The sequence below is a fragment of the Capra hircus genome, chromosome 9 (genome assembly GCF_001704415.2).
Source record: "Capra hircus breed San Clemente chromosome 9, ASM170441v1, whole genome shotgun sequence".
Taxonomy (NCBI): domain Eukaryota; kingdom Metazoa; phylum Chordata; class Mammalia; order Artiodactyla; family Bovidae; genus Capra; species Capra hircus.
Window position 1 is genome coordinate 6,976,559 of NC_030816.1, and position 9,390 is coordinate 6,985,948.

At 39.6% G+C, this 9,390-nt stretch overlaps 1 long non-coding RNA gene across 1 annotated transcript; it reads left to right on the top strand.

Moving 5' to 3' along the window:
* On the top strand, positions 5,934–8,261 carry LOC106502458. The gene is made up of 2 exons (XR_001296044.2): positions 5,934–7,079; positions 7,793–8,261. It is a non-coding gene; the product is annotated as an uncharacterized LOC106502458 (long non-coding RNA).

The following is a 9,390-nucleotide window of genomic DNA, read 5'->3' on the forward strand; positions in this document are numbered from 1 at the left end:
CTCTGGGGCCAATTCACATATCTCTGTAGCAGGATGACAAGAGCCAGTACCCTGATCCAAGTGCTCACATGCATGCTAAGTCACTCAGTCACATCCACCTTGTTGTGACTCTACAGACTGTAGCCCACCAGACTCCTCCGTCCATGGGATTCTCCAGGCAACAATACTGGAGTGGGTGGTCCTCCTCTAGGGGATCTTGCTGACAGGGATCAAAACTGCATCTCTTATGTCTCCTGCGTTGGCAGGTGTGTTCTTTACCACCAGTGCCACCTGGGAAGCCACACACACATCCCCGCAAATGCTCACATCTCCCATCAAAAGCTCACTGATAAGGTCCTTCCCGTCAACTTTGAACATGACGTCATTTAACCAAGAAACGTATCCTGGCCTGATGCCTCTTAAGCTTTAATATGCACACAGGCCCCTGGAGGGTCTTGTTAAATTATAGATTTTGATTCAGTATGTCTGGCATGGTATTCAACATTTTGCATTTCTAACAAATTCCTAGGTAATGCTGATGTTGGTTGGCAGACCACACTTCTGAGGGTACCACCCATCTCATTTCTGCCTTCACAAACAAAGTGATCACTGGTGAAATAGGCCTGATTTAACCAATTCTATCAGTTGCCATGAAATTATAATTGTTCTGACTAAAAGACTTGCATTCAAGTTTTCTTGAATAGTGTTTCAATTGTATAAATCAAACTGATTTTTAATCACTAACAAATATGTATATAATTCTGTAATAGTCTACTACATGGTTGAGTTTTTTCTCCAAATTAGTTTGGGGACTTCATCTTGAAAATGGCAGATAGTGGAAAACATTAACATTCTAATTTCTCTTAAGAGCTATCTGGACCACTTAGCATGGAGCAAATTTTGGGCTTGTTATGCTAAACTATTGCTATTTCTCCCGGCAATCTTGATTCTAGCCTGTGCTTCTATCAGCCCACCGTTTCTCATGATGTCCTCTGCACAGAAGTTAAATAAGCAGGGTGACAATATACAGCCTTGACGTACTCCTTTTCCTATTTGGAACCAGTCTGTTGTTCCATGTCCAGTTCTAACTGTTGCTTCCTGGCCTGCATACGGGTTTCTCAAGAGGCAGATCAGGTGGTCTGGTATTCCCATCTCTTTCAGAATTTTCCACAGTTTCTTGTGATCCACACAGTCAAAGGCTTTGGCATAGTCAATAAAGCAGAAATAAATGTTTTTCTGGAACTCTCTTGCTTTTTCCATGATCCAGTGGATGTTGGCAATTTGATCTCTGGTTCCTCTGCCTTTTCTAAAGCCAGCTTGAACATCAGGGAGTTCACGGTTCACGTATTGCTGAAGCCTGGCTTGGAGAATTTTGAGCATTACTTTACTAGCATGTGAGATGAGTGCCATTGTGCGGTAGTTTGAGCATTCTCTGGCATTGCCTTTCTTTGGGATTGGAATGAAAATTGACCTTTTCCAATCCTGTGGCCACTGGTGAGTTTTCCAAATTTGCTGGCATATTGAGTGTAGCACTTTCACAGCATCATCTTTCAGGATTTGAAATAGCTCGAGAAATATCAATAACCTCAGATATACAGATGATACCACCCTTATGGCAAAAAGTGAAGAAGAGCTAAAGAGCCTCTTGATGAAAGTGAAAGAGGAGAGTGAAAAAGTTGGCTTAAAGCTCAACATTCAGAAAATGAAGATCATGGCATCTGGTCCCGTCACTTCATGTGAAATAGATAGGGAAACAGTGGAAACAGTGTCAGACTTTATTTTGGGGGGCTCCAAAATCACAACAGATGGTGATTGCAGCCATGAAATTAAAAGACGCTTACTCCTTGGAAGGAAAGTTTTGATCAACCTAGATAGCATATTAAGAAGCAGAGACATTACTTTGCCAACAAAGGTCCATCTAGTCAAGGCTATGGTTTTTCCAGTGGTCATGTGTGGATGTGAGAGTTGGACTGTGAAGAAAGGTGAGCGCTGAAGAATTGATGCTTTTGAAGTGTGGTGTTGGAGAAGACTCTTGAGAGTCCCTTGGACTGCAAGGAGATCCAACCAGTCCATCCTAAAGGAGATCAGTCCTGGGTGTTCTTTGGAAGGACTGATGCTGAAGCTGAAACTCCAATACTTTGGCCGCCTCATGTGAAGAGTTGACTCACTGGAAAAGACCCTGATACTGGGAGGGATTGGGGGCAGGAGAAGGGGAGGACAGAGGATGAGATGGCTGGATGGCATCATCGACTCAATGCACATGAGTTTGGGTGAACTCTGGGAGTTGGTGACGGACAAGGAGGCCTGGCGTGCTGCGATTCATGGGGTTGTCGGACACGACTGAGTGACTGAACTGAACTGATGCTAAACTATTAATTTTAACAGTTATTTTTAGTTTGAGCAAGGTTTACAAACTGACCTCTTGGACTCAATTCAACCTATAGATGTGTTTTGTGTGGCATATGAAGTTGTTTGTTTGTATGTTACAGTATTTTACAATTAGGACTTCATCCATAAAAATACTTTAAAAATATTAACCTTCCTTGATCTACTGACATGCTTAACTTTCTTTACCAAACAAAAAATTTGAAAGCGCTGACACATTTGACTCTCCATATTTGTTACTATATTGTTAATTGATTATTCAATGAAATCCAGAGCAGAATAATGTGAGAAAATAAAGAGCAATGCTGTTTTTAAAAAATCTATGAACTCCATGAAACACAAAATGACATTGATAGTAAAAGTAAATACTTTCATGGAACTCTACTCAATGTTATGTGTCAGCTTGGATGGGAGTAGAGTTTGGGGATAATAGATACATGTTTATATGTGGCTGAGTTCCTTTCCTGTTCACCTGAAACTATTATAACATTGTTGGTTGGCTATACCCCAATACAAAATAAGAAGTTTAAGCTTTGAAAAACATACTTAAAGGAAATAAATAAATACAAATACTAAATATGTAAAATGAAATCCATGCATTGAGATTGACGACATCTTTAATTGACAAAATATGCTCCCATTTTAGTAACTATTTAAGAGAATAATACATTAACATTTTCTATGATCTTGTGGTAGATTGCCATATTAATGCCCCCTTGAATCCCTTGGGCATCCTTGTGGCTCCCCTTTGAAATCCCCTCTGAATTTGGCCATGTGTCAGCGCTGGCCCTTGGGGACGTCAGTGAAGAAGACAGAAACAAATGCTTATAAAAGTGTTTGTATATTGAGGCTTTTGATCACCAAATAGCCCAATTACCTTGAGATGCCACAGATATCTCTAACTGCCAAATCAGGATAATAATAATAATCACTAAGAGAACTCACATCTTTGTATCTGGATGTTTGGCTATAAGGAAAATTAGAAGTTTAGCAAAACTTAATGGAGTATGTGTGTTCGAGGTTAATGTAGTTGACCAACCATACCCAGGCATTCATGCTCTTAGACCTGGCCCTGCCACTCAGCATTTATAGTGCTGCTATGGTCACTTGAAGGGTCCCATTTAGTTTCCTTTAAGGTGAAAGACCACATGTAAAGAGAAGCCAGCCATCTCAGCCTCTGAGCCCTGTGGACTCACAGACTGCATGTGCGAACCCAGAAACCAAACTATTTCTTCTGTCTCCTTGTTCTCTCTCATTTGTAAGTTAACTAAGTTACATATATGAAACAAACCTGCAAATTAAAGCATTCTTAATAAACTTACATGGAACAAACCTATAAATTAAAATATTCACATTAAACAAAACATTGCTGGATTCTGTATTCTAAAATATAAACATGATTATATGTATTAAAATTGTTAGAATGCCCAGAGAGTGTGGAGAGTAAGGATAAATAAATGAATAATCCGAAAGCCAAAATGTAGTCTCTTACTACCAAGATTTTTTTAAAACAAGGAGCTAAAAAGTGATGATTTATGATAAAACCAATTTTCAAATTGCAGGGTAATTTAATAGATTAACAACCCAGAGTATGAAAGCTGGAACCTAAAAAAGAGATATATGAAGATGACTATACATGTTCTTTCTTTTTTAACTTAAAATTAATTTCTTTCAGATTTTCTAGATTTACAGTTTCTGATAGATTTTACAAAATGGAAACAAACAACATCTACAAACATTAGTTTGGTTAGATAAAACATGTATATATATATATTGCAGGTAAAAGATTCTGCCACTATAAATATAGACAATATCTGTCTGCAGATTTGGAAAATATCAACTTCATAAAATAACATATATTGATACTTTGCTTTTGGTTTTCTTTAAAGACATTCTCTTAGAGAACAGGCTGAGGTCAAATATTGGAGAAGTAAACTGACTTGCCCAGAATTGCAGTTGGGTAGTGGCTGGCTCAGACGGGAAAGTGTCTGTCTATCAATACGGGAGACCTGGCTTCGATCCCTGGGTCAGGAAGATTCCCTGGAGAAGGAAATGGCAACCCACTCCAGTATTCTTGCCTGGAGAATCCCATGGATGGAGGAGCCTGGTAGGCTACAGTCCACCGGGTTGCAAAGAGTTGGACACAACTGAACGACTTCACTGTCTTTCTTTCTTTCTACAGGATCTTTCAGTTGAGGCATGTGGGGTCTATTTTCCTGACCAGAAACTGGACCCAGGCCCCCTGCATTGGGAGCTCTGAGTCTTAGCCACAGGACCACCAAAGAAGTTCTCTAGAATCCCATGTTTCTGTTTCAGTGGTGAATAACGTGTGACCCAGCAACTGAGTTAACAGCTGCATTATCAAAAGTTTGTGAATTTCCTATAATCTGAGCATTCTGTGTTATACTAAGTATAGCATGTACACTAAGTACACCATGCATGTATACTAAGTATACCATGTTATAAGGTGTATACTAAGTATACCATGTTATAACGTGTATACCATGTTATGACGTGTATACTAAGTATACCATGCATGGTATACTAAGTATAAAGTATACCATGCATGTATACTAGGTTGCTTCAGTCATGTCCAAATCTTTGCAACTCTATGAACTGAAGCTTGTCCAACTCTGCAACTCTACGGACTGTAGTTCACCAGGTTCCTCTGTCTAAGGGATTCTCCAGGCAAGAATACTGGAGTGGGTTGCCATCCCCTCCTCCAGAAGATATTCCCAACCCAGGGACTGAATCTAAGTCTCTTATATCTCCTGCATTAGCAGGCAGGTTCTTTGCCACTAGTGCCACCTGGAAAGCCAGTTTTACCCCCATAACAAACTTTTACTTATGGTTCATTTAGTTTATTTATTTAAACAAAATAATAAAAGCAATACAAAATTTTCCCCCTAGAATGCTTGTGTGTGTGTGTACGCATCTGTGTGTGGTGAGGGATGTATGTATGTGTGGGAAAGAGACATTGGGGGTTGGTGACAGGTTGAAAGCAAACTCAAAAAATTCTGCAGTAGATGCAGTTGCCTGCTGTGGTGCCAGCTGTTGGTAGAAATTGGGTCAAAGGGTGGAGTAGGTGGAAGTGATGCTTTTCGGTTGGTACAGATGGTTCATTCATCTGCCAGCTGAACCATGACTGAGAACTGAGGCCCTTGACAAACCCAGAGAAAAGCTGTGAGCTGAATTGTTTAGGTTGATTCCCATGTTATGTTAACAGTACGCGGAAAGGGACAACCACACACAGTATCCATTCACTAGGGATAAGTACTGTGAATGATACCAAAGCATGGAGAAGCTTTACTCAGCTCTGGAAATTAATGGCTGTTTTCAGTGACAGAGATTGTGGAGTTAGGAATGATCACTCCTTCAGAATCGGAAAAAAAAAAAAAAAAAAAAAAAAAAAACTGGGAAGCAAAAGCCCAGAGTTCTAGTTCTAGTTTTGTTATTTCCCAGATTTTAACCCAGGGCAAATCACCAAGCTGGTCTAGGCTTCAATCTTCTGCCTGTAAAATGAAGGAAAAAAAATTGTGCAGCCTATTTTTTAAACTGGTGTGAGGATTAAATGAGACTGTTTAAGTGAAATCCCTTGGAAACTTGTAACATTATTTACAAATATAAAATACGATCATCTTTTGTTTCTCTTGCTATTTCCTTCAGGAAGTTAGGACTGATTGCTATTATTACCATTATTACATTTTGGTATAGGTTATTGATGTAATCATATAATAAGATATATTTCTTTCCCAAATGACTACCATTCAGAATTCTAAATTACCAGCTATTAAATATCTAAACTTTTAAATTCCTATTTCAGAGAAACTGTCATCAATTCCACTCACTAATATCAAGGTACTATGTTCTATTTCCCCCTTGAATTACTATTTCTCTTTCCATCTCCTTCCATCTTTAAAAATCAGTTCAGCTCAGTCCATTCAGTTCAGCTCAGTTCATTCAGTTCAGTCGTTCAGTCGTGTCCAACTCTTTGCGACTCCATGGACTGCAGCATGCCAGGCCTCCCTGTCCATCACCAACTTCCAGAGCTTGCTCAAACTCATGTCCATCGAGTTGGTGATGCCATCCAATCATCTCATCCTCTGTCATCCCCTTCTCCTCCTGCCTTCAATCTTTCCCAGCATCAGGGTCTTTTCCAATGAGTCAGCTCTTTGCATCAGGTGGCCAAAGTATTGGAGTTTCAGCTTCAATATCAGTCCTTCCAATGAATATTCAGGACTGATTTCCTTTAGGATGGACTGGCTGGATCTCCTTGCAGTCCAGGGGACTCTCAAGAGTCTTCTCCAACACCACACACAGTTCAAGATGATGTATTTTCTGTAAGATACCTATGTCATCAAAAGCAACATTGTCATTCAACCAACGCCTACTTTTTCTTCTTCCTGTCTCTCCTGCAGAGCTGTTGCAAAAGGCACCACTTAGGATTCTCAGCCTGACTATTTAGAGAAAAGGGCCCTTGCTCCTGCATTCTTCGGCCCCAAGGCATCCGTGGCAGGACCAGTCGTGCAACCTTACCCTACCAGTCAAAGAAGGGAGCGAGCCTCTGACAGGCGCTGGTGTCGCCCTCCTGGATGATAGTGGCGTAAGTGGCACTTGAATCAGACCAGTGGGGACACATGGTTGTGCAAGAGGCTGTGGGTGGGTAACTTTATCCTTGCCCCAGAAGAGCACTTGGCCACCTCTGGGTGCTCTGAGTGAGTCAAGTCCTTCCGAAATAAAAGTCCTTTGAAATAAAAACCAACAATATGAAAACATTAGGATGTTGTTCCTAATGAAAAGATATGCATTCAGTTGTGTAAGAACTATAATAGAAATACATATTAGAATAAAATAGAATAAATATGTTTAATGAGAATAAAACACTGTATTAAAGTTTTTTCTTAACTTACTGACCAAAGGTCTTGAGCTACTTTATGCATTCAGATAAGTTAATTCAAGCCTCTCATAGGGGATATAATTAGAAGATAATTTTAAATAGAATAAATAAATAAATTGGAAAAGACTTTAGCCATTGCATGACTAATACTTAATCCTCAGAAATTATTTTAAGATCTCAGAATATTGCTCTCTTTTAAGTGTTGAATTTTGTCTTTATTCTTATTTTTATTTAAGACATGTTGATATATTTTGCATATTTATACAGGAGAAAACAGTGTTCATGTTTAGTTTCTTTCATTTTCACTTTCGATAATATTAACTTAAAATTTTTTTTTTTAATTTTTATATTGGAGTATAGTTGGTTTACAATGTTGTGTTAGTTTTCAGGTGTACAGAAAAGTGACACAGAGTATGGTTTATTATGCTTCTTATCATGGCACTGTGTTATGAAGTTAATTGCCCGTGTTCTAGTTAAATGTCTTCTAGAATTCATGTTGATGGCTTTTTTGAAATTATTCCTCCTAAATAGGTGGCTGGTCCCTTAGTGTCTCCTGGCTTCAGAGGCAAGATGTGGCAAGCACCTGAGAAGGGCTGGCCTCTTTCTGAGGTCTCTTAGAAGCCTGTTTTTTTTCTGCACAGTTGCTATCAGACCTGCTGACGATTCCAGGGCCCGGCACATGGGCGAAGGCACCAGATCTTCTGGAACTGTCCTGGCCCTTGAACAGTAACCACTGTGAGCAAATGGCTGATGAGAGGTGCCCTCCAGAACCTTAGTGATAATCAAGACACAAGGTTCAGTCTCACGGGGGTGGGGCCCCAACTATTACTCATTTCTTTCCAGGCGCTAAGAAAGGGGAATGGCAGAAGGGAGGGACATATGCATATTTATGGCTGATTCACGATGTTGTAGGGCAGAAACCAACAAAACAGTGTAAAGCAATTATTCTTCAATTGAAAAAAAAAAAATATATATATATATACATAAACCATGAGAAAAAGAGACAAGGGTGTAGAGTTGGATAATTCTCGACTTTTAAAGTTGTGACCTGGGCTTCTGCTAGTCTTTTGTTTTGACTTTTAACATACACATTCACAAACTGAACCAGGAATTGAAGAGAATTAGCTATGACTTCTTGGTTTGAGCAAGAGAGTATTGTGCTGATGATCTTAGATTAGTTAGGCTTGCAGATATATAACAGCAATCTTCAATTTTATTCATTGTCTTTTCATTGTGAAAATAAAGTAAAAAAGCTACATTTTATTTAGAAAAGTCACCACAATTTCATTCAAATAGAACTATCTTTTTTTCATTTTTAAAAAACTGTACTGAAGTATAGCTGATTTACAATGCTGTGTTAACTTTTACTGTGTAGCAAGTGACTCAGTTATACATATATATATTCTTTGTCATATTCTTTTCCATTATGATTTATCACAGGCTATTGGTTATCCCTCCCTGGGCTTTACAGTAGGACCTTGTTGTTTATCCATCCCGTGTATAATGGTTTGTATCTGCTAATCTCAAACTCCCAATCCTACCCTGCCCCCTTTGGCAACCACAAGTCAACTATTTTAATGCTGTGTATGTATATTCTTTGAGTCAACATACTTATATATTAACAACAAACCCGTGTCCCCAGTTTGAGGAGTAACATGGAAGAATTTCAGCAAAATTGTTTAAAGCCGAATTCCTTCCTGCTGTCAGTAGAGTGCCCTGTGCAGTGACTGGCTTCTGCGTTCCCTCTGAAAGTGAAAGTGTTAGTCACTCAGTCGTGTCTGACTCTTTGCAAATCCATGGACTGTAGCCCACCAGGCTCCTCTGTCCATGGAATTCTTAACACAAGAATACTGGAGTGGGTTGCCATTTCCTCCTCCAGGGGATCTTCCCAACCCAGGGACTGAACCTGCATCTCCTGCAGTGGCAGGGATTGTTTACCATCTGAGCCACCAGGGAAGCCCTTTGTGTTCCCTCTGGTGGCCTTTAAATTGCTCTTGTTGACACCTCGTGGCTTCTGTTATCGGCAAGGATGTGGGAGGGGGCTTTCTGTGACTGGAAGATTTGCCACTGTAAGTTGATTTGAAGATTTTCTTCTGCATCAGTGTAGAAAACCTGGTGGGCAACAGAAG